The sequence below is a fragment of the Cydia pomonella genome, chromosome 12 (assembly GCF_033807575.1).
Source record: "Cydia pomonella isolate Wapato2018A chromosome 12, ilCydPomo1, whole genome shotgun sequence".
NCBI lineage: Eukaryota > Metazoa > Arthropoda > Insecta > Lepidoptera > Tortricidae > Cydia > Cydia pomonella.
The window spans coordinates 7,144,797-7,169,799 of NC_084714.1; the positions used below are offsets into that span (position 1 = coordinate 7,144,797).

The 25,003-nt window shown below is 36.9% G+C and overlaps 1 protein-coding gene across 3 annotated transcripts in view; it reads left to right on the plus strand.

Moving 5' to 3' along the window:
- Positions 1-25,003, plus strand: part of LOC133523383 (uncharacterized) — a 311,151-nt gene that overhangs the window by 24,320 nt on the left and 261,828 nt on the right. The window contains exon 1 of one of the 3 annotated variants that reach the window (XM_061858917.1): positions 10,910-11,065. The exons of the other annotated variants lie outside the window; for them this stretch is intronic. The gene's annotated coding sequence lies outside the window, so the exon portion shown is untranslated. Of the gene's footprint in view, positions 1-10,909; positions 11,066-25,003 lie in introns of those variants that run through there. 3 annotated transcript variants of the gene reach the window in all.

The window sequence follows — 25,003 nt, forward strand, 5'->3', positions numbered from 1 at the left end:
AAGAGAAGTTAATAAGCAATATATCAAGATTAATATCTGATACTCGTATCCTGAGTAAACGAATAGAGAATAAAATACAACAACAAAATGCTTGATTTACCCCTTCTTTTTTACCAAATAATAAATGTGCGATTTCGAAACAGTGGACTGTAAATTTTGGGGGGATTCAATCGAAATTAAATTTTACAAGAATGCAATTATACAATATAATGCTTTAATTGCCTTGAAATTCAGATTTTAGGCACCAACCTGGGTTTAGAGGGGTCGTCAGCTCCTCTTTCAGGCGGCGAGGGCCCCGGAGACCAGCTCGTGCACTCACCAGACCTCTAAGGTTACCTGCACGCCTGAATATACCGCAACTCCAGCGTCCCTCCGTCCGATCTCAAGGCACAAACTTAATTTTCAACCATTTTAAGCACGAGTACTCCGATTTACCGAGATAACTAACGAAAGCCAGCAAATAGGCAGCTTTTGGTGCGAAACTTACAGAGCGAATGTAACACGACTGTGACTTCTTAGTTGTTTATTTAGGAGTAAAACAGACTACTAAAACAAATTATTTAATTCTAACCGAATTATACGAAAATTATACTGGATTAGGCCTAACTCTGGTACAGTCAAGTGTAAAAATATGGGTGTAGACATCTTACTCAAAAATATGTCCCATAGCATATTATTCCAGTGTAAAAAGAGCGTAGTACCATATTTATGAGACGATTCTTTCGATACATAATTTTGTACTTGACTGTACCCATTTACGAGTAATATATATAGTAGTTAGCAGAAATTGAGCGTTTCAACCGTTTGATCAGCTTTAATGACCATGAAGTTCGTTTTCTAAGTTCGAAATTCAAACATTATCTAAGTCAAGTATCTTAATCAACTGAATTCCTGTATAAACCAAGAAACCTTCGTGCCAAAGCCTCATCTTGCGACAAAAGTGCAAGGTCACGTGCAATAATACCGTTACTTGCAGCTTGTGCAGCTTTTTTATTGCTCACTCTAAAGTGTAAATTAAATTTAAAAGTTAAAACCGAAATTCATTTTTCTTTTGCGATCTTAAATCTTGCATTACGACTTGTACGTTCCTCATATTTATGTCTAAAGGAAACAATAATTTACTTCAAAATGTCTTACAAAGGTATTTGGAAAGTAAACCGGTAATGCTAAAATTATATCCCGATGTTCACCATTCAGAAACAATGCTTTCCGGTCTCAAATTATAGATTTCTTTTAGCTTTTTCTTACGTTTCCGTCTTGATTTATGCCTTCTATTTCGGTCTGTTAAGTAAATAGGTTTTTTCATATCAGCTAAAGTAAAAATAATATTTGCATAATTTTACTTTGGCTCATAAACGTAACAGAGTTGTCGATGATTCAGTTCTGAGCAATGTCGCTTTCCTTCGTTCCCATATCATCGTTACCAATAGTTACAATGTCTTAAAATGTATTAATACATACATGTCCTCCTTATGATTTTATTTTTATTTCAAGAAGTATATTACTTCAAGCTGCATCCCTTTGTTTGACATAATTATAGAAAGTCATAACGTAATAGTCATATTATTATTAGTCATAACCCTGAAACCGTTAACTTTTCAGGATTTTCGTCAGGTTATCCTATAGATTAGTTTAGGTTTGTTTTATGGCAATCCTGAAAAGTAAAGCGTTTCTGAGAAAAACCAAATTATGACTAACGAAAATGCGGACAAACAATACATTATGACTTAAAACTTTATGGGAAACAAAAGAGACCCACTTCAAGCGTATCCAAGTGTCAAGATTGTTGCTACGAGCAAGAAGAAAAGTTAGTCTGTCTGGCCACAAAACATGCCAAAAACTTAAATATGTTATAATAATTTCTGATACGTAGCAATTTATATAATTTTGTAAATGCGAAGGTCACTCTGTCTTTCTGTTTCTTACCTCTTCACGCTTAATCCCCTGAACCGATTTATATGAAATTTAGTATGAAGATAGTTTGAGGCTCGGAGAAGGACATAGGATAGTTTTTGCCAATCATTATCATCACCATTCCACGCAGACTCACGGGCAGAAGCTAGTAGTAAATAATCTAAATTAAACCCAAACACCCAAAACCTTACATTATCCTCCTTTGGATGGCCGGGTAAAAAAATTGTATTTTACCAATGCTTTATCGCTAAAAATTATATTGCACGCAGATAATGTCAATCATCGCTAATGGATACATAGTAAAACGGGGTTACCGATAAGCGTACGCTCCGTGGAATTTGGCGTATTTTGATTTTTAGAAAACTGATAAACCTCTAAAGTGTTTTGTGTAATATGACTGGGTTGTCGTTTTTTGCATTTAGAGCCCACGCACACAAAGAGGTCTGAAGTTCCGCGCTCTGCTGACCGCTTGATATACAGTATCTAACTAGGGCTTGCAATTGAATTGAAATGAATTTCGAAATTCCGGAATTTCGGACCAATTTTCCGATATTACAATTCCGGAATTGAGACCACTGAATATCGAAAATTCCGGAATTGGATTTAAGTACTTTAATTAGATTTTATTACGTTTACTACTGAAAATCATTAAGAAACTACACTATGCTGGTGTTATTAGCCGTCGCTGACATAAGTCTCAAGTCATTAACAGACATAGGAATCCGTGGGGCAAAATTGTTTGACAAGTAGGGAGTTCCTGTATCGATAAACTCGACTATCGATGCTTGATGCGTAGATAGTTCATTTTTAAAAGCGCTGCTTATGTGGAGTTTTAAGGACAAAAGGCAGCATTGAGTTTACTCAATATTTATTGCGCGACGCGACGCACAACGCGAGAAGAACATTTAATTCAATTATAGTTTTTACGAATTACTTGGGGATGAATCTGATGAATTGAGATCCTCCTTATTTTTAAAGTCGGTTAAGGGTGTGTTACCACACCAATCGGTCGATAATCGATTGATGGCATAGATCGATGGTAAAATGGAACAGTCGACGTCGATCAATAGTTTCCGCCTAGACCAATCCATCGATCGACGTCGACTGTTCCATTCTACCATTGTTCGATTATCGATCGATTGGTGTGGTATCACCGTAACAAACATCAATTTATTTGCGAAGAAACAGATGTCTTCATCGAAAGCAGCTATTCATTCCAGAAGCTTCCAAAACCGTAAGCCAATCCGGACTCATAGGCTATTTTTTTTTAACTCCCACTTTTTATTCGATTTAGAACTCTATTGCTTAAGAGAAATGACCCTCCAGTCAGGCGCTTACAACCAGCTGTCTATAATAAAACCGAACACCGTAACATTCCCCTAATGATTGAGACAGCCATGTTACTGATGTTATAGATTATAGCTACATACTTAAAGCAACCGTACACAGCAACGTTCTTCAGCGCTTCGTACTTTATTGGTGCATTTGAATCGTTACTTTTGATCATTTGGCACATATGAAATTGTTGGCAAGTAAATTTCATATATAATACAGGTGATCCAGTCCAGACGGATCGACTGTGACAGCGGATAAAGAAAGAATAGATTCTGCAGGGCTCAGCTGCCTTGTATCGAAAACCACTATGATTAGTGTGGATTCAGAAAAAAAATAGTGTCATGGACGATGCTTGGACCGCGACGACAACCCAACTAGGGAACAATTGTCTTTGATATGTATTGTTTTTGGCGTCTGCATATGTTGATCCCCACCCAGGTCAATGGCCTTTGGTCACTTTTTTTCATCTACTGGGTGATTTTGATATCTCGTCTGAGGAGTGAATAGTCATCCCATCATATCAGCCTTTTATCGCCCACTGCTGAGCATAGGCCTCTCTTCTAGTACGCCACTTATCCCGGTCCCGAACCAATCTCATCCAGAAGTGACCCGCACACTCTTCCGAATGTCGTCCACCCAACGAGCCAACGGACGCCAGGCACTCCTTTCGTCTGAAAGCGGCCACCATTCCGTTAGCATTTTGGCCCACCTGCCATCACTCTGCCTGGCAACATGCCCCGCCCAGCTCCATTTTAATTTGGTAATGACGTGTCCGACGTCTTGCACCTTCGTGCGACGTCGGATCTCGACATTCCTCACTCGGTCTTGAAGTTTCGCTCCATGGCTCTCATCATGAATAGTCATCTGAACAACTTTTACTATAGAACCCACATTGCAAAAATACAATCTACTATTTCATACCTTCGGCGAATCATGTCAGTGGTTTTTTATGGAACAGTAGTTTTTTTTTCCGTGTCGGGGTTGGTTCCATAGTAAAAGTCGTTCAGTATGAATTACATATTCCCCCCTTAGAATATGTTTATATAGACATAACATTTAAGTGCATCGTTACTGTTTCGCGACTGCAAAGCCGTGTGCGATGGTTTTAGCTTCGGTCAGTGCAACGCTCGCAATAGCCAACAGACCGTGTACTCATACTTGTTCGCTGGCCAATAATTGCCTTTTCCGTTGTTTACCAGTTTCTAAACGTCGGTCTTGAGACACGTGATAATTGGCTAACCAACCGCTAGAATTAGTCTATACCAGGAGTTCCCAATCTTTTTTAGTCCGCTGAGCACATGAAAGTTTAAAATTTAATCTCGGCGCCCTAACCTAGTTAGGCTATTGGAAATTGATAGGTTAACATGGTTAGGAGGATTGCCTCACTGCGCCCCTCTACTGTACACAGTTTGGGAAAGCATGGTCTATACCATTATGGTTTCGCCTCTAATTTGTAATCGTACGGAAGTTAGATTGGATCGGATCTGGGCCCTGTTTTACCAAGTTGAAAGGTGCCACAATTTGATTCAGATTCAGAATTTTATTTGCTTAAACATGGTATTTAATAAGAATAATGCAACAGAACTACATGTTTAGTCATAGAGACATGCAAATATTATGTAATGTCATGTGTGGCGTATGCATTATACAGCGTATATTTTTGATACGACCGCATAATAAAAGGGTAGTTAGTTTAGGCTTTAATGAACACACTTTCATATGTTTTTTAAAAAACGTACGGCTTTTATTTTTGTTTCTTTCGACTTTGTTTTAACTCAAAATGTCGCATTTAATGACGCGACGTCTCAACACAATTCAAACGTGCGTAATACAATGCTGCTCGAAATTTTTTCAAATATTAATTATGCTCTGGCAGTTAAGATTAAATTAAAAATATCTTTCAGAATCGTTTTATAGCACTATAACTTACATCTAGTTTAAGTTTGTGGTTATATCAAAAATACATTCTGTATTATTAATTTGCTATTGTTTTACTATTTCTTCATGGGCTACGACAACCGGTTACCATCAGGTGAACTGTATGTCTTTTCGCCACCGACGTGTAGTAAAAAAACATGTGTGTTGTTTTTTTTTTACGAAAGCGTGGAAGTTTTTGACATGATACCTGTCTAAGAGAAAACTGTATTTTAAGATTGATAGAAAATTTGAAATTATTTGTTTTTTCTACTTTTCTTAGTTCATAATAGCTCCCTATACTCGTTTCGTTTATCAACGGAAGTCAATAGGGTACGGTAAATAGTAAGTAACTCTTTGTATTTTGCATACCAAAAAAAAAACAGACTATACTAAACTCATGTTCGGTCATTTTGATCGACCATTGAACGAAATATCGCAGGCATAAAGGCCGCATAGGCTCAAAGGCATTGCTCGCTTTTGAGATCGTAACATCCAGTTTCAATACTCGTTTACTTTTGACTTTTCGATGTTACTGTGCAGGCCTAAATTCCCTGCACGTTAGGTAATAGACTAGGGGTGATATCACCGTGATAACGCTACGTTACGGTACGAAAATAACCAATATTAGATACACGTATTGTCTTTATGGATTTGTAAAAAATTCAAGCGGTTAATATTCCCCTACCTGCTTCTTCAACTTAACCCTTTATACGGCATACGCGTATTGTCTTTATGGATTTGTAAAAAATTCAAGCGGTTAATATTCCCCTACCTGCTTCTTCAACTTAACCCTTTATACGGCATACGCGTTTCAGAAATTATGCAAAATTGAACCCTATCACTTTGAAATAAAGTTCACAATTTGGTGGGAATATATTCCCTCTGCCTTATAAAGGCTTAACCTATTCAGCGCTAATCACGAGACGTTGTCGTTTTCCCTCTACGAAGCATTTCCTGACATACCGGGAAACTTATGTTATCGACTACGACGTGTCGTGCTACGACCCTAGCTCAGCGGTGAATGTGTTAACAAAACGAAAGAATAACCCTTCCAAGTACACTATACAAATATGCTTTTATGGCACTAAAAAGATAAACTAGTTTTGGATTACTTTACGCACACTGTTGTTCAGTATTTTAATTGATTGCAGGGAACTATACAACCTACCTTCTAAGTTTATCACGAAGAGGCGTTTTTCTTAAAACCAAATCAAATTCAACCAAAATCGACATTTTGTTTACTTTACGCCGTCACTCATATCTACTTTTAATTCACTGCATATTGATTAGTGAAACTTGAGTAACTTGACATATCTTCTAATTTATATAGTGGTCAGTTCTATCATTTGTCCTCTGTTTATCATTGAAACCGAGAGAGTAAAACGCGTAAATTGTCGCCATGACAGTTATGCATGCGTCACCGAATCGCTAAGGAAGCGCATTCCTATTTTTAAACCATTGTTATATATTAATCTGCTACCTTCTCGCACCACTATGTAAGAGCGAGCGAGATGAACTGATATTATTATGTATGTACTATAATATTCAAATATCTGAATGCGGCTCAAGGTGTGATCACACTCACACCAGCTTTTAAGCCTCAGATCTAATCGCCGTGAAAGTGATTTCCATAAACCGTAATAAAAGGCGTTTTGCTCAAATCACTTTTGCAAGATTTCTAATGACTGCCGCAAATTGCATCCATAATCGACCCAGAGCAGAAACTTGAAGATTCCAATACAACTTTGCAGACACAGTAACTTATTTACTTTGTGAATTGTGAAACTTTAATGTTTCTCATTTGCTTAAAGAACACAACAACTGATAAGAATAATCACTGTTTCTACTTTGGTATTAATGATCGCATTTGAAAGATTAACTATTAAATATTTAATTAAGGCGTTTTAGAACTTGAAAACATATTATTATATTATAAACAAGCAATCACGTACCTATTTTGTCGCGCGCTCAATTACTAGACACGGTGCAGTCTGTGCTCTTGTCAAATATCCTCAAAAAAACGTTTCAGAACTCTATAAATTCGATAATAATCTATTTGGACCAGACATGCCTACAACCACGCGCAACTTTTTGATATTTAACAAATTGAAGACATATCAGGGAAATAATAAGGATCGAAGTCAAATGGCATTATAAAAGTTTTAATTATGTATCGAAAGATAGCAGTAAATTTACGTCGCTACAAAGTTCTCTTTGACAATACACCTCTATTTCAAACTCTTTTTGCTACAGACTAGTCATATTAGCATGTCAAAGATTCAATGAATTTATTTGCATAGAACCCAGTTATGGAAAAGTATTACAAAATAAAAGAAAACCGTGCATTTACAATAACATAAAATAATACAAAATTTGCAGTCATGTCAAAGTATAAAAATCGAGGATCAATATAAACTAAAAATTGACTAAACAATGTAAAGGCTATATAAGATAAAATTTAGAATGAATGTTTTTTTTTGTCATAATCATCATGTCATTTCCTTAAAAATATTTATAAGGAGTAGAGCAAATAAAAGTTACTTTAAGTAAGTAGCAGTAATCGCACTAAATATACATCCACAAACGTCAATTCACTCTTTCTGATTCCTAATATCAGTGTTAGAACATATCCAGTTACGGAGTTCCATATAAAGTCAGCTAACACGTTAATCGTACCAGGCTTTTGCGATCTGCATTTCGGCATTTCATTTACAACTCGTTATTAGAACCTGAGAATCAAATCTGAACCGTAATATTATCATTACATGCTCTCATTACCTCTTTCCTCGAACCAGAACCGTTTATGTACTTTAAGTCTTTCGCATGGGAACATAATCAATTGTTTCTTGGATTGTATCGAAGAAAGTAGGTTATAAGGTCAAGCGTCTTCCGAGTAACGGAGGAAAATGTGTTTGATTAAGTATATCAAGTTACTAATCAAATTCGGCTTCTGTTTGACACTTATCTTGGGATTCTTTGCAACTTGCTCGACTGAAGATCGAGCAATCCCTACTAATTATCAACGCGAAAGTAACTTGTCTGTGTTTCTGTCTGCCCGTTACCTCTTCACGCTTAAACCACTGAACCAATTTAGGTGAAATTTGGAATGGAGTTAGTTAGACCCGAGGAAGTACATTACTATGTACATAGGAAAGTTTTTGACAATGGTGGATGCTCTAGTTACTAGTAATCATCTATAGGCTATTTGTATATGAGGCATTTTATCACATGTTTGTTTTTATACTGGGTGATTCCGGGTCAGCATTTGGGTCCGGAATCATAACTTAACAACTTTTCTTCTAGGACAAATATAAAAACCGCAAACAAAGATATCCTTAGCCCCGTTTCATCTACTACGAGCTTTGGAGGCTGTCTCTTGTAAAATTCGCAATTTCGTGTTTGGCAAGTATGACCCTCTTCAGTCATTTGTCCTTTTTGATCATGAACCTCGGAATCACCTGATATATTACCTTTTTTTTGTTAGTTATAGATTATATAAGTAACTACACTACTTAGTTGTATCTATTACAAAATTCACACAATCTTATTGCCATGTTATTACATTATCACTACGCCTGTCATCACAACTTGACACTTTATGGTAATTAGTCTTGCATATACAGTAGCTAATACTTAGTCATGCACGTGATTAGCTTTTTTAGATCTTGTTTGAGGACGATATTAGACTTACATGTATTTCCAATAGTTGTGACTAGACTATACTAACACTGTATAGCAAATAAGCTGATAATAATTGTAGAAAATTTCTTGCTCTGTAACGAACTGCTTTTCTTGCTTTGAAACGAACGCTCAAAGGACTACAGTTAGCACTACAAATGGGTCCCTCTGGGGATTCCAGTCAGTTTCACAAACGCAACAATGTGCGATTTCTCGTTTCAATATGCAAAACGTAAGCGAGAAACGAAATAGCAATGCCTCGTCCAATCTGCTATAGGTTTTCTACTTTGAAACCTTTTGCTACGTGCGCTGTAACTTAGCAGATCGTTATTTTTAAAATTTGCTTCGTGCTGCTAAAAATTTCCAAATGATGCCACAAAATTTAAGAATGTAAGACCAATAAGTTTTAATATAAAAATTATTTGAAAATTAAAAGTATTTTAAAGCTAAGGAAAAGAGGTGTAATAAAATTATTATGTACGTTTTTTTCCCTTAATAAAAGGCGTGTCAATTGAAGAACTTTCCTTTCTCATGCTTATACCGATAAGAAAAAGACATGTTTTATTATTGGTTCAAAGTTCTGGACACGTCTCGATTTATTACAACTAAGCGATTACGCTGATGGCGATGACATCATTATTAATGACTAGCAAACCTGATTTAAGTACCTTTACGAAACCTAATTTTTATTCGCTATTTATAATCACTTGCCTGAACTTTAATAGTTCTTTTATACCTTGAATGAATGACTTTGACCGTTTTATTGCACATTCATCCCACACATCCAAACCAGTCTTACATCTATATCTATTGATAAATAACATGTATAATTTCTGTGCTAAACTTAGACCATTAAGCCATCTACTTTCACCACAATTAAATCCGCAATTTTGCAGTTTGACCTGCCCTGAATGGGCTAGTGGTTGCTATTTATTCTTGCATGCTCTTTTTCATTAAGTTCATAGCTGTGACTTGCGATTATATCGCAATTTCGTCTATCGTCACTTCAAAGCAACGCAAATCTGTCCCCAAAATCTCATTGTATACTTGATGAATCCCACGGTAATCTTAGTTTAATCAATGGGCCTCTCTCGTTTCTGCGTCACATCGTACATTTTGAGCGTCAAAAAAAAAAATTTTTTCAAATATCACGTTCAGTATTTTAAAGTACCTAAATATGTCAACATGGATGTAGTATTTTTGAAAGGTGCTTTAGTTTCTAAATAAAACTTGTAAAGAAAATGTGTCTCTAGTTCTACTTGTAGCTCATGGCTCAAATTTCCTTTGGCGGGATTGGTCCTTAGGATCCAAGGATGGGAAGTCGAACCACCAAGATGTTTGATGTAATTTTTTATGTGGGGCTCTCAACTTCATCTTGCCCCCCATAAAAAAGCATCATACTTTGAGTCGAACGAGGACGTCGCCTCCCCCCCCCCCTCCCACCTGCATTAAACATCTGGGGGGCTCCACTTCTTAAATACATGTTAGGAATACAAAATATGAATTCTCCTTAAAGAAATCTTTTGTTCTGTACCCCTAGTGTAACTAAATTCGATTTTGAAACTTGACGTACGCGTTTGCGTTTAGTCTCATTTTGTATTGGATTTAGGAAGAGCGCGCCAAGCGGGACGTTTTGGAACCTCAAAATCCTATACAAAATGAGACTTAACGCAAACGCGTTCGTCACGTTATGATGTCGATCAAAGTTACACTAGGGGTACTGAGCACGCTATGTTTGACCTTTTTATGTCGTGTGCAAGTATGTACAATTAAAATTAGGCCTGAGCCCAGACTTTACTCACTCTAATTCCAGAAAATGAGCTTTAGTAGTTCCATTCTTCACATTCATTATCTAGGAGCCCTAATCAGTTTGCTTCTATTATATGCCAAGAACCAAAGTTAACGTTACAAGTGTTTATTCGCATTTTTCTTAGACGCGAAACGGTATTTCGGAAATGCATCGGTTAACGCGAATTTCTTCCAAGACATCGCTGTTCAGAACCGGCTTCCGCATGACGTGTCCGCGCGACTAATGGGCCGCGTCGGGCCAGTAATGCTCTTCGCGCCGCACCAACAGGTGCGCTCGTACCTCTAGCGTTATTCTGGTGCCCTGGTACTTTTTTCGTGAACGAGAAACTTTGTACCGTTGTTTATTGTTTGTGTGTGTGCTCAAAAACTGTATATACTGGATATAGGCTCCTTTGGTCTGGATTTAAAATAGGTAGTGTTTTAATTTTTTTTAATACTTTATATGTATGGCTGTCCTCTTTAGAAACTTTATTTACATACATGTTTATTAGCATAAATCCCTTTTAATTCAGAGAAAGTTGTAGCAATCGAGAAGCTAACCTTAAATTAACAATTCTTGATGCTTAGTAATTTTAAAAGCATACATTTAAAAAAGCGTTTGATTACCATAATTTTGTTCGACATTGAAGTCAATTTTCTTTTTATGAATAAGAACTTATTTTCAAGTTATTATACACATAAAAGTTTAAAATACTTAGAAACTCCATTAAGTTAAATCCTGGTCATTTTTGTAAATCGAACTTTTTGTACCGCCGAGTTCACAGACAGTTCAGATAGATTGCATTTTCAAAAAAGTACCCTCTGTCGTCATTGGATTTACTTTGAAGGAGTATTAAACTCTATTAACTGGATAACTTAAATAATATGTCCGCTATATTATAGCCGGCAATATCTAGCACAGGCCCCAAAGGTTACGATAAACAAGGCTACACGATGTCTATTTAACTTATGTCATTGAACTTGAAACACATGCTACTGATAGATTGTACTTATACATTGTACATTGGAACATTCAATGTGATTTATAGAACTATATATCATTAATTATCTAGCGTTGTCTAAACCAAGAATGTTCTAGATCTAGAAAGTGTTTAGTGCTTATATATCTTTGTTTTAGTCAGCTTTCGTGTCTTAATGATTTCTTTCTCTTTTTAATCCAATAGATTGGATAGATAGTCCATAAAACTTAGTTTATATTAAATAAAAATTTGTTACCTTTAGCTTTACAAGTTAGTCAATAAATATTATTAATAATATAATCTACCTAAGCTAAGTGGCCAATTTGAATTAAGGTACAGATTTTATGAATATTTTAATGTGATAATTTCAATCTATCCTGGCTTGCTTATCATGGATTATTTGTTTGAATTTCGTTCCTTCTGAAATCCTTTAGATTGAAAATCTAGGCCGATGTGACCTATATCACATCTGATACTAATATGAGCATACTAAGCAAACGTCGAAGTCTCTCATATCTTGCCATGACAGGTAGTCGTTTCTGAATCTGACTAGAGTTAAGCGGCACACAGCGACTTTTTGCCGCGAGATAGTCGCTAGATAACTTTGCCATAAGAATAACTATCGCGATACCTCACTTGTCTTTCCATCGATAAAAGTATGCATTTGTCTTCGTTAAACTGCGTTAATATTGTCACGAATTTTGTGATGCAGTCCAGACATTGCAAAAACCCGCCCCATGTGTAACCGGTTTTAAAGTAATTGACTAAATCTCTGATTCTTGAACAAAACTTACGGTTCAAGTGAAGCTATAGGGCTATAGATTTTGTTGTGTCTTAAGTCTTAAACCCTCGTATGCATAGACACGGATACGTGCGTGCAAATATAATCTATTGTTTTAAATGTCAAGGTCACTTTTTTGTATGATCAAATTTGACAGGCAGCATACAAGGGCAGGGGGGAGAAACTGCAGCATTCGGGCATTCTCGGCTACGTTCGGCTCAGCATTGCTCCGAGCAATTATAAGGGTTGGCACAGTTTGACGACCCTTTGCGTGCACAACCACAGATACGATAATGACGAATTTTCATAACCCTAAATAGCCGATAGGGATAGTGCCATACATTAGAAAGGGACAGCATGATTCGTCCCTGAATAGCTGTCTAACTTCAGTTTTTTAGGAAGTATCTTTTCTGTACTATAGTACTATTACTTATCCTGTGACAAGGGGTTAACTTTTAAAGGCTTGACGTTGCGTATCGTCATTACTTATCAGCCGAAGGTAATTGACGAGTTGGTGAAATAGGCGCCTGTAACTTTCTCTACGCGTACGGATTAAAACCCACTACGATTACAAACGGTTTAGTGCGGCCCTGAATCTGGCGCCTAACGGCTGAGTAATCCCTTGAGCGCATCAGACAGCTTGTCGAAAGCCTCCAAGCTTAATTGAGGTTGACGCTGACGCTCCAAATTGCTCAAGCTTATTTAGCTCTTGCCTGGCAGATTTACTTACTTCCTTACTAATAATATTATAAATGCGGAATTCACTCTTGTCGGTCTTTCTGTTACCTAACTGAATCGAATTAGATGAAATTTGGTATGGAGATAGTTTGAAGCTAGGTGAAGGTCATACGATAGTTTTTATCAATCATCATCATAATTCGACGTAGATCAAATCGCGGACATAAGCTCCTTACTACTTGGTACTCGTACTTGGTTAAGCCTTGAGCCTGCCGAGATAAAAAAAGTTTCATAATGTACCTAATAAAGATTGTGCTATGTGGGTGATAGACGTACGAACTTACAGTGCGAGCTTTTTAAGTTTCGCGAACATACTCGGCGCGACGTCGGTGACACACGTTGAATTGAAGCTTGCTCATTTAGTTTCACGCGATTCACCGGCGTCGGACGTCGCTACGTCGTCAACGGAGGAAATTTTATATGGACGAAATGGCGGCTTGCGGCGATGACGGACGTATGTACCAGCCGATGCGGGCTACGAGCAAAATTTCGAAGATGCCAGATCGCCAATTAACTTACTCGGCGGTTTAAAAGTACGCGTACTTAGGCTGACACACAAGCGAAAAAGGTCGTCGAGCTATAAGTTCGCGAACTTACTCGCACGTCTATCACCACCTTAAAAGCATTATTGAGTCCAATTACACTTGGCGTGATAAACTATATAATGAATATCGGGTTGTATTGCATTGACACGTGCAACCTTAATAGCTCTGTCATATTAGATATTTAACACGACCGATTATGTCACTAACTTAATACTTATTGACGTAACAAGACTAAAAATATCGATGATTCCGGTTTCTTAGACTTGCGGGTTCAACTTGCTGCTTAATTGCTACATTGTTGATTTAATAGAAATTTATGTAAAAGGCAAGAATAATTTAGGTAAAATTATTTCTTAAATTCAGATTTTACGCTCCATATGGATAGTAAATTTTAAACCCAAATAAAAATATCACAGAAATGTTTTCTCAAAACAGAATTTAACGTTAATAGGTATTAAATAGACGTACATACTGAGAAAAAAAAATTAATATACTTGTGCAATTTGAAACTACAAGTTTATTTTAAGTTCTATTGTATTTTACTTTTAATTTTAATGATTACTTTATTTATTTTGTTCGTTTTTTAGTTATATACTATGTTACTTGATTAATTAATTAATTTGAAACTTACCAAAAAGTCATCACGAAAATGTCTCTAAAAAAATTTGAAGATATAACTACTTCCAAGAAGTTGAGATTTTCCAATCGTAAATTAACGAAGTTATACAAAATACGTTAAAATTAACTACTAACTAAATTAATTTAATCCCTCATAGGATATCGTAAACGTTCCGAACCCTTCCTTTCAGAAAATTTCACAATTGCAATATACATATACGCTGCCGGTACTTTCTTCCGGTATGTTGGTCCTGAAAGAAGGAAACGTCTTAAATGCTTTTATCACTTAAAGACAAAGGACACTCTGGGGAAATAGTAAAAGTTTTATAACTACGATCTTCCTCTAGATACCTCATTCAAGGCTGTCTGTGTTGGGTTTAACGGTTCTCACTATTAGCGCTGCAACGCACAGTGGAACATGTTTATGTGTTGGGTGATTCCGAATCGTATAAGTGAATTTGTAAACAGTTGCTGTGGACATAATGATACCTACTAGTAACCGTGAGCTGTAGACCGCGGGAAACCCATGGCTCCGTTATTTTGTCCGTCCAAAAACAGAATCGACCTTACATATAAAGGCTAATAATAATAATACTAATCCAACACCTTGAGAGACTCTCGCTAGGTGGTTGGATCAAGGGTCAGATGCAGAAGGCGGTGATCTTGGACACGACGCGTATAGTACGTCGGTTCCTCTCTCTGCGGCCCTGACCACCGGCAGCTTGGGCCCTGCCCCGCTGCTGGCGGCACCCTAGGTTAGGTTTTTTATAATGTGTTTATATGTATTTTGTATTGTTTTGTAAGTGTTTTTATTGGGACCGTGCGAAGCGCATGGTGGGGGTAAGTAAAGCGATCCCAGCGCATAAGGTGGTAAAAATTTGAACTAACTGCGGATAGCGTCTTTAACATTTCGTACAATTATATGGCTCGAAATGAAACTTTGATTTACGATTACTCCTGAAATATTCATTTAAATTGTATGGTGTAAGGGATCATTGTAATCTGTATGAAATGCTTAATATAACTAACGTATTTATTTTGATAATTGATAATAATGTATCCATATAAATAGCTTTGCAAATGCCACATATTACGTGATCTTTTTCTAGAAGTTAAGAATGGATATAGTAAGTTATCCTTAAAAGATAGACATTTAACATCGCGGACTTTTTTGTAGACCTATGAATGAGAAACAACCCACCATACATTGTGTTGTTATAGCTCAAACGGATTAGGCAGCGTTTTCGATTAAAGCTCTTAGCCAGCGTGATTTTTTCCGACAACATCGTTATATTTCAAACAATTTACACAAAACTTTAACAAGTTATATACTTAAGCCTTCCTCAAGAATCACTCTATTGATAGATGAAAGTCGTATGAAAATCCGTTCAGTAGTTTTTAGTTTTGGAGTAGTTTTATAAGATGTAGTGAATTGACGTTTTCCCCTAGACTTGCGGACACTAGGTTGCGTGACAGTCGTGCACGCTCCCAATATTTTACTTTTATATTCATATTATAAAAAAACCTAATCTAAGATATGCAATGAATAAAGAGAATAATACGTTACTAGTAGCTGTGTGAGCTGTAAACCTCGCGTGAAGCTCAGTGAAACGTACTTAGTTCGTTGAGTCGTTATCACAATAAACGCACAATGGTCTTAAGCGCCATAGATGCTATTGGCGCCAAGTCATTTAAATGTAAAATTCCGCTCAGTGAAAGAAAAAAACAAACTGGATCGACAAAAAAAAAACAATTTAATGATAGAATCTGGTCACGAAATTTCACGAGAATCGGTTAAGAGTTGCGACCTGTAGAGGAGAACATCCGGACATACGAAAGCAAAATGCCCGAGTTAAAACGGAGAACTTCGCTAACGGTACGGTTGATTATAAATGCGAAAATAACTCTTGTCTGTCTGTATGTTAAGTCTTCGCGCTTAAACCCCTGAACCGATTTAGATGCTATTTAGAATGGAGATAGATCAATCATCATCATTCCACGCAGACGAAGTTGGGAGCAGAAGCTAGTTCCCGCAGATTCGATAACTATATCTGCTCACAAAGTTTAATTGATAGTACTGGCCGTGCATCACGCTCGCGCTTGGTTGAACGAAGCGTTCCCGAAGGTCCCCGTTTTGACTCGTGCAAACTGCTTTCGTATGTCCGGATGTTCTCCTCTACAGGTCGCATTTCGTGAGTCGTCGTCGAAGTTTTGTGAGCAGCTTCAGTAGTTACATATAATTTTTGTTGTTTCAGCTTTTGAAATGTTTAAATTGGCATAAAGGATTTAAGTGCCATTAGATTATGGTACTTAAGACCATTGTGAGTACGCTGTTATTGACTCAACGAAGTAAGTATTTTTTGTTTTTACATTTTTTAAGCATATCAATCTTATCGCGAGGTTTACAGCTCACAGAGCCACTAGGATAAGTGTCAAGTTGGTATTATAGCCATAACAAATCCAGTCACGATTGTAAAGATCTCAATACTGTAGTTAAATAGTCTAAATAGGATCAGCTTTAAAATCGCAAAATGGATTCGACTTCGTGAAAATATGAAATTAATATTTTCATTTCAATTAACTTAGTGTAAAGAAACGATGAAAGCTTTATCGTAATACGTTTTGACGGAGGGCTCGGACAAAAACATTCCAGTCTGTTGGGCTTTTTAAAATTGCACGATTTATATTTCTCGTGGCATTATAAACCGTTGTGACTTTTATATATTTTACTTTTTTATTTATTTATTACCTGGCGCATTTTATAGCCAAACCGTATGTTGTTCTTAATACATCATGAATCACCACATGCGAATTTAACCTCTTGACGACCATTGTCTTATTCATAGTACATTAGGCCTCAATTAAGTTTAGACTCTTTGTCAATGTGAGAGAGTTGAGTTTAAACTGGCAAATAAAAGACATAATACCTCAACGGCTCCAATGCCCAAGGCTGGAATCGAACATTCGCGGCAGATGCCTAGACCGCTCGGCCACCCGAGCCACAGCGGTACGGGTCGAATTTTCTCAGGGCTTACGGCACTTCTATTCTTTCGTATATGACATATATTTCAGTTTATGATAAGACATATTAAAATATTTCATAATTTAATTTGTTTGCTACAGTCCTCAACGGCTTTATCTAAATATAAATGATGTCTTAAAAATGTCTCGATCTTTCTTGTAGTTTTCAGAAGAATAATTAAGATGCGCTTATTCATTGTCATCGCTATTTTTGATCTATTTCACAATTGAAAAGAAGCAACATTAACAATACAGAGACCATTAACATAACAAAACTCTATTTCATTTTGTAAAAGCCTTTGGCTTTGAACACCTCAATAGCCTATATTATCATACAAATGAGAATTCCAGGTTAATGGAATGAACCTGAATGTTGAATGGATTAGGTTTTCCTATTAATTTATAGTCGGGTAACCAAATATGAGGTCTGTTGACGAAAATAAATATTTTTGAGGCATTCTTTACGAGTTATGAATGCCCATTTTATCACCACATTAAGTTATTAAGTACTTATTTATCTACATACATATAATTACCATTACCCCTCTATGATGCGTTTAAAAACCGCAATTTACGGCTAGCATACTTAAACTATTTTGTAAGAGCAAATTCGTTTTTAAGTACTATGTGAAAATGGTATTTTTGCATAATAATAACATCGATATCGAATTAAAAGCGCATGTTCAGATATTTTTGACCATCTGGGCTGGTCCAATATATCTGACGGCGACTGTATGAATAGTGGCGTTGTTTCCATGAATAAACTTTAGAGGTCCATGGTTTCAATGTCGTGTGCCAAAAAAGCCGTGTCCACCTCATGGCTACGAACTCGTAAACTTTCGCAAGCTCGCATCATGTTCATCTTCTACTTTATTACGTGTTAATAAGGTTCAAAATTCAACACGCAAGGCTGTGTATATGAGCTTGTGTAAGTTAGCTGTAGTATAAATTAATCGAGGCAAGGCGAAGCTGGCTTTCGTTGAAATCCGGTCCGGCTTTACATACTTTTATTTGTGGTGGCGAGAAGGCTGATGTACGGACATAAATTACCATGCACTAGATACAGCATTGTGTAAGAGAATTTATTTTTTCTTACTATACTTCAATTGTAACATTATACTAGTTTTTACATTACTTACAATACAATACTCTTTATTGCACACCTCAATACCAGAAATTCAGATAATACAGCAACTTAAGCTTGGGTAAACAATAGGCGGTCCTAAATAGGGACAGACAACTTTTAGGTAGCTGAATTAATACATATTTGCTATGTCAGTAGGTATGACATTGCCAGTGCTGTAATGCAGTTTTCTTTGAAGATTGTATTTGCAAGCATTCTAATACCTTTTTTTACTGAAAATAGATGATAGATTGAGTCACTAACGTCTTCCCGCCACTTTGCGTATAATTAGTGTTTTCTTTATACTTGATATACCACATCCATAGTAATTCTATCCCCCTTTCCACCCCCTTAGGGGATGATTTCTATAAAGAGCAGTTTGTACGAGTAAAGCGTGAAGCGTGTTACCTCACAGGCAGACAGACAGAGTTGTGAGAGTTAATTTTGCATTTTATAAGATTATATGAATGTATAGTGAAGACTTGTGCTTGCCACTCATCCACGAGTAGTAGCCGCGAGTTGAATGCTCTTTGATGTGCACATATTTAGACATGAATATGATTTAAATATCATTATCAGCGAATCTATTTGCACACACAAAACTGATGTATATACATCATCACATCACACCTGTAGTTACATCACTTTGGCATAATATTTTAGTGTTTTGAATACTAGGCATAGAGTATGGCCTTAAAAATAGAAATAATTCTACTATAAATGTATGACACATGAACGGTGCGGCGCGCGGCATCGTTTAAATTGTTAGTACCAAATAGTAATAAAGCTAAAGAGCTCTCTTTAAATCGGGTTGAAATGCTTTGTCTAGTGGTGAGAAATCATTTGTGTATACAACGCAGTTTGCTCATTAGGTCCACCGAATGCTAGCAATGCTAGGTTTTAACTTAGGGTAATTTAGTACTGTGTTTAAGAATTCTAAACTGATAAATTGTTCAAAATTCCATGTGAAATGCCCGGATTGCTTTATAGAAAAACAGAAAATGCTTACAATTTCAGACGACAATTTCAAATCTACGAAGAGCAATGAACGAATTTCATCTATTTTTAATGAATTCTGCATAGTTGAATAATCGAATAAAACTGCGCAAGTGAATAGTTGAGTTTCATTAGTAACATTTGAAATGCCAATTTGATTAAATTAGTTTTGAAAATGAACTAGCTTTCTCGATTTCGTTCATTCGTTAGCTCGTTTCGTTCATTCGTTCAGTGGATTTGTTAGACCTGTACCCCAAAAGCATAAAATTGTTGTAGTAATTCACCGAATCGCATTTCACCTTGAATGAAAAAGATATCACTGGATTTTTTTACTTGACGCACTTTTTCCCGTAGCCTTTGACATTAGTATAATTAATTTGTAGTATTTAATTTTTCGTGTAGTATGTTACCGAAGAGGCATTTCGCCGCGATCGACGTTTGTTTGGGACTCTATTTAACTTGATACGTTAATTTGATGCTTGCACTAAAATTAAGTGTTTTTTTTAAACACGTTTTGTACTTGTAGGATTAAGCCTCAAGTGCTATCAAACTCATTAAAATTTTATCTATGTGACGTTGACGTTGCGTTGAATCACGTCGCCAATACAATATCGAGGTGAAATGCGACTAAAGTAATAAACGATTGAGTCACAACGCGATGTTTAAATGTACGGTCGAGGTGAAATGCGACTAAAACTTATAGCCACTAGAAAAAAAAACTATTGAGACACAATGCGAAAATTAAATATGAGATCGAGGTGAAATGCGATTCGGTGAATTACTACAACAATTTTATGCTTTTGGGGTACAGGTCTAACAAATCGATTTTACACCTCAAACGATGACACTTTTGTTCAATAACTTCTTTAGACTTTCTTTTTTTCATACAAATTAAATATTATCTTTAATGGAAGCTATCTTCATTGTAATTGACCTTACTTGTCGCGCTTTATCCGTAACCAAATTCGCAATACATTTCGTCTTAGAATAAACTTTAAAATGAAAAATCAAAACACAAGTTATTTTTAAAAGTCGTTGGACAAATGTTGGTCAGTTTGAAGAGTACAGCCTACAGTTTAATTTATTGCTCCTGTTACAGGCCCCACCGGTATACTTACCTAATTTAACATGCAGGGTGTAAAACAAAGTCATTAGTAGGTGTCACTTATTTACTAGCTTTTAAGACTTTCCCATTGCTGGGAAAAGGCCTTTCCTCTTTCCTGCCATTTGGTGTTATCCAATGCACATTTCCGCGACCTATACAAAATGTATCAACGTCGTTCCGCCATCAGCGTTTTTATCTTCCTCTGAGCTGAGAGATTCATCCTGCGGGATCCAGTCTGTGGATAGTTTGGCCCAGCTTTCCGGATGCATCAGCAGACGTGCCTTGCCCAATTCCACTTTACCTTAAAATATGTATAAAAGTTTAAATAAAACGTCTGGTTAAGCACGCGGCGATGGGGAACGGGAAGACCCACGTAACTTTATACAATAAGAAAATCCGAAATCTACTTCTATTTGCGTATAGTTAATGTATTTTTGTTTGAGTAGTGTAGAACTGACATCCATTCTCATAGTTCATAAAAACTACTTGTAGATGCTGCTAAGGTTTTTGTTCGCACCAAGTTGCGTTTGAAAGCATTTACAAACCAGTGCACCGGGAGTAAGAAATATAAACAGAGTAACAAAAAAGTGACTATATGTGGCCGAGGCTGGAATAGAAACGACCGGCGTCTTCAGCTTACGCGGCTAACGTCCTGACCACTAGCCCACCCGGTACCAGCGGTACCAGTCCCAAATTCTCGAGAATATGCAATCTTTGAAAGACTAGGCGCCTTTGAAAAACTAAAGAGCGAGCAGTAGGCAAAATAATCTGATTTGTATCTAGTCACAGAATGACAACATGAAACGAAAATTGAGAATATAGAAACGAAAATAGATAAATATTGATATATGGTTTGAGGCTTGACTGCGTACGACAGTTTTGTATATATGCTCAGTAAAATAATTCAACTTATCATTACGTGGTCAGCGTGGTCTCAATGGTCTCATAAGAGCATAGCTGAACCATAAGCCATGACATGTAATAGGATAAAGGAAATACAGCAAAAATAGGATTTGTAGTTTTTGAGTTTCAAGAATACCGTTTAGGAACTCGACACTAGTGAAATGCTTCAATATCTCTTACAGCACGGCTATACGAACTTGTTACTCTACTTAGTCTTAGTTAAGGGTAGTAGTAAGGTTGTCTGGAAGAGATCGCTTACAGCGATAAGACCGCCTGTTGCTACCTTTCTTTACATTGTAAATCTGTTTTTTAAATTTGTTTTCTTTGTGGTGCAATAAAGAATATTTACTTTACTTTACTTTAGTCTAGCTACCGAAGCTTACCAGAAGCCTGCGTTCTTTCCATTCCTTCCTTTATATTTACACACCTTATGGAGGCGCATAGCGATATCTACCGTAAGAATGTCCTATCTTAACAGCACCGGAGTCCCAAGTTATATTGTTGTTACTCTGATTACGTCTCTACTCTCAACCAGTGCCTTATACATGGTCATAGATCTAAGTAATGGGCTCGGAGTACAGTAAAAACCTAGCCGACATTTCTAAACAACTCTGTCGCAATTTAATTTACACGCCAAGTGGCTGGAGTTACAGAAATTGTGATACTAGGTTTTTCTGTCTGCCTTTTCTAGATTTTGTTTTGTTTCACATTCCATGTCAGGGATGTGGATTTTTGTTTTTTCTTTAGAACTGGCATTTAAAGGACGCAAAGCGGTTCTATGTCATTAGTTTCATAAATCTAACCTACATTTTCCTTTTTAAACTAGCGTCGAGCAGTAGCAACTCTATGGCTTCTGCTCGACGCAACGTTGATGCAACTACGCAGCAAAGCTATTTTCCATAGCGCTGACTAGACGCCGACGCTGAAAAGACGCTAGTGGGGCGACTCTGACGATTGTCTTGTAGTGTGGCAGAAGAACAGCGGAACATCACGGAACGAAACGGAAACAACTCTTAATTAGAATGTTAGGTGTAATATAATTACAATAAAAAAAAAACTTTTATACTACGTCGGTGGTAAACAAGCATACGGCCCGCCTGATGGTAAGCAGTCTCCGTAGCCTGTGGACGCCTGCAACTCCAAAGGAGTTACATGCGCGTTGCCGACCCTAACATTCCGCACCCTCGTTGAGCTCTGGCAACCTTACTCACCGATAGGAACATTAGGAACACAACACTATGAGTAGGGTTTAGTGCTATTTCGCTGCGGTTTTCTGTAAGGTGGAGTTACTTCCCCAGTTGGGCTCTGCTCCAGATCTGGAATGACATCCGCTGTGCTGTGCCCTACCACATAAAGCGAGATGAGATTGACAACGCCCATACCTCTCTTTTTGACGTAGTTTAAGGACATACCCGGGTCCAAAATGCCTAACTAGCAGTTTGTCAGAAAGTCATTTCGCGCCGTATTGCCGTCTCGCTACGCCCCCACAGGGCACCCTACTGGAATCACCTGTATTACCTTTGTCAATTTTATCGACGTTTTCCTAAATAACGCGGCAATTTGAAATCGTTGGCTTATCAGCTGTAAATGGGCGCCCGCATTTGAGTGCTCTTAGTTTTTAGGGTTGCGATAAGATAGGAATTTATCCTATTTAATGCCTGTCGGTTTTGGTTTCATCTCGATCATCATTACTGGGAAAGACGCGTGGGACGTTAATGTCAAGTTGCTTACGTCATGGCGAACCTTTCCTAGTGGGTAGGTACTTTAATCTTGGTTAAATGTATCTTGAATATACGCTCATATAAATAAGTGTGGTAACTTAACAACTTGTATACGTAGGGTCTGTTTAAATAATTAAAAAAATATCATAAAATGATTTTTATGTAAAAAAAATCTAAAAAAATATATTTTACTCTGTCAATTTCGAATGTTTCGATGTGTGAATCGGATTGTTTTTTGTAAATAGAGTTGTTGTATCGTATGGACCAAATCGATTCCGATCTGGTCAATTCGTCATACTTGCGTCTTGTCTATTAAATAAAATGACTCAATGACAACCCCGAGTATGGTTGTACGGATGACGTCAGATGCAGATAAGTAGGGTAAGGTCACAGATCTACAATGACTTGTCAATTATAAAAAGTGCGATTAAAATCGGAATGATGTCAAGTGTCATAGGAAGGGTTGAATTCACGAATAATATGTGATTGCGCAAAATATTTTTTATTTGGTCGCTAGCGAAGCTCAAAAGTGGTCACGTTTTTTGATTTGTAGTATGTCTCTTTCGCGCTCATGAAATGGTCCATATCTTCCCTTTTGCACACTTCTATTATCTTAAGCGTCATTCTAGATATGTGGGTAAGGTGCAATAATGGAGTTGTTATGTTTACTCGAGCGAGAACGTTCCCCATACAAAAAAGAGAACGTTCTCGAGATTGGCACAGCTATACCGGGTGTGGCCTGTAACAGGAGCAAAAAAGTAAACTGTAGGCTGTACTTCTCAAACTGACCAACATTTGTTCAGCAACTTTTAAAAATAACTATTATTTTGATTTTTAGAACACTAAGACGCAATGTATTGCGAATTTTGTTATGTTTACAGCATGACAATCAACGTCAATTACCCTGATGACAGCGTACATTGAAGGTAATATTTAATTTGTATGAAAAATAGGAAGTCTAAAGAATTCATAATTTTCAGAAATCGCTGAACAAATGTTGGTGAGGAGTACAGCCTACAGTTAAATTTATTGCTCGTGTTACAGGCCACACCCGGTATGCATTAGGCTAAATGTCTATTAAATAATAAGCACTTACTCTAATTTTCAACAAGTCCAACAACGCTTACCAAGATGCTATGATAAGCGTAACTGTTGCTAAAGTGTAAAGTGCTCCATACTCGTTTAGTACCAACTTACGATTTTCTAAACTATCCAATATCCCGTTCTCGAAGTTAAATTTTAAACTTTACGTCCACAGGTAAGTGTGAATGTAGAATTCTAGAGAGCTATATCATAACTTAACTTTTTAGTTATAATTATCCTTACAGATGGCAATCACAACAAAGAGGAATCATAAATAACTAAACCACATTGAGAAGTTAAAAGTAGAGATTATTGCAGTTAAAAGGAAAGGTTTATGGAAAAGTAATTCCGGACGAAGAAGAATATATTGGCTTACCAATCTGCGCTAATGATAAAAAAGCACTAGCAATTTTAACTTTAAGCCAGGTGGCTTAAAGTTAAAAAAAATCTGGGGTTAAGTGTGGAGCAGGTGCTCCTATCTGTATCGCCACGCACATAGTTATATTGCTGTCCCGCTCGCACAGTGGCGTTGACCGCCGGCATCATCGGCAGTATCGAGTTTCTCCGTGCTTAGTGTCCTTACTTTAACTATTACTGCCAAACTCCAGAGCGCACCGAAGAAGATATTTTAAACTGCTTTAATATATTAAATTCGTTCCACTGTCATTGTGTGTGTCATATGACCTTGTGTAACGCCTTTATCTATGTGTCACTCAGAGCACAGATCGTTTACTTTGTATTGTTCAGTTTTGCATAA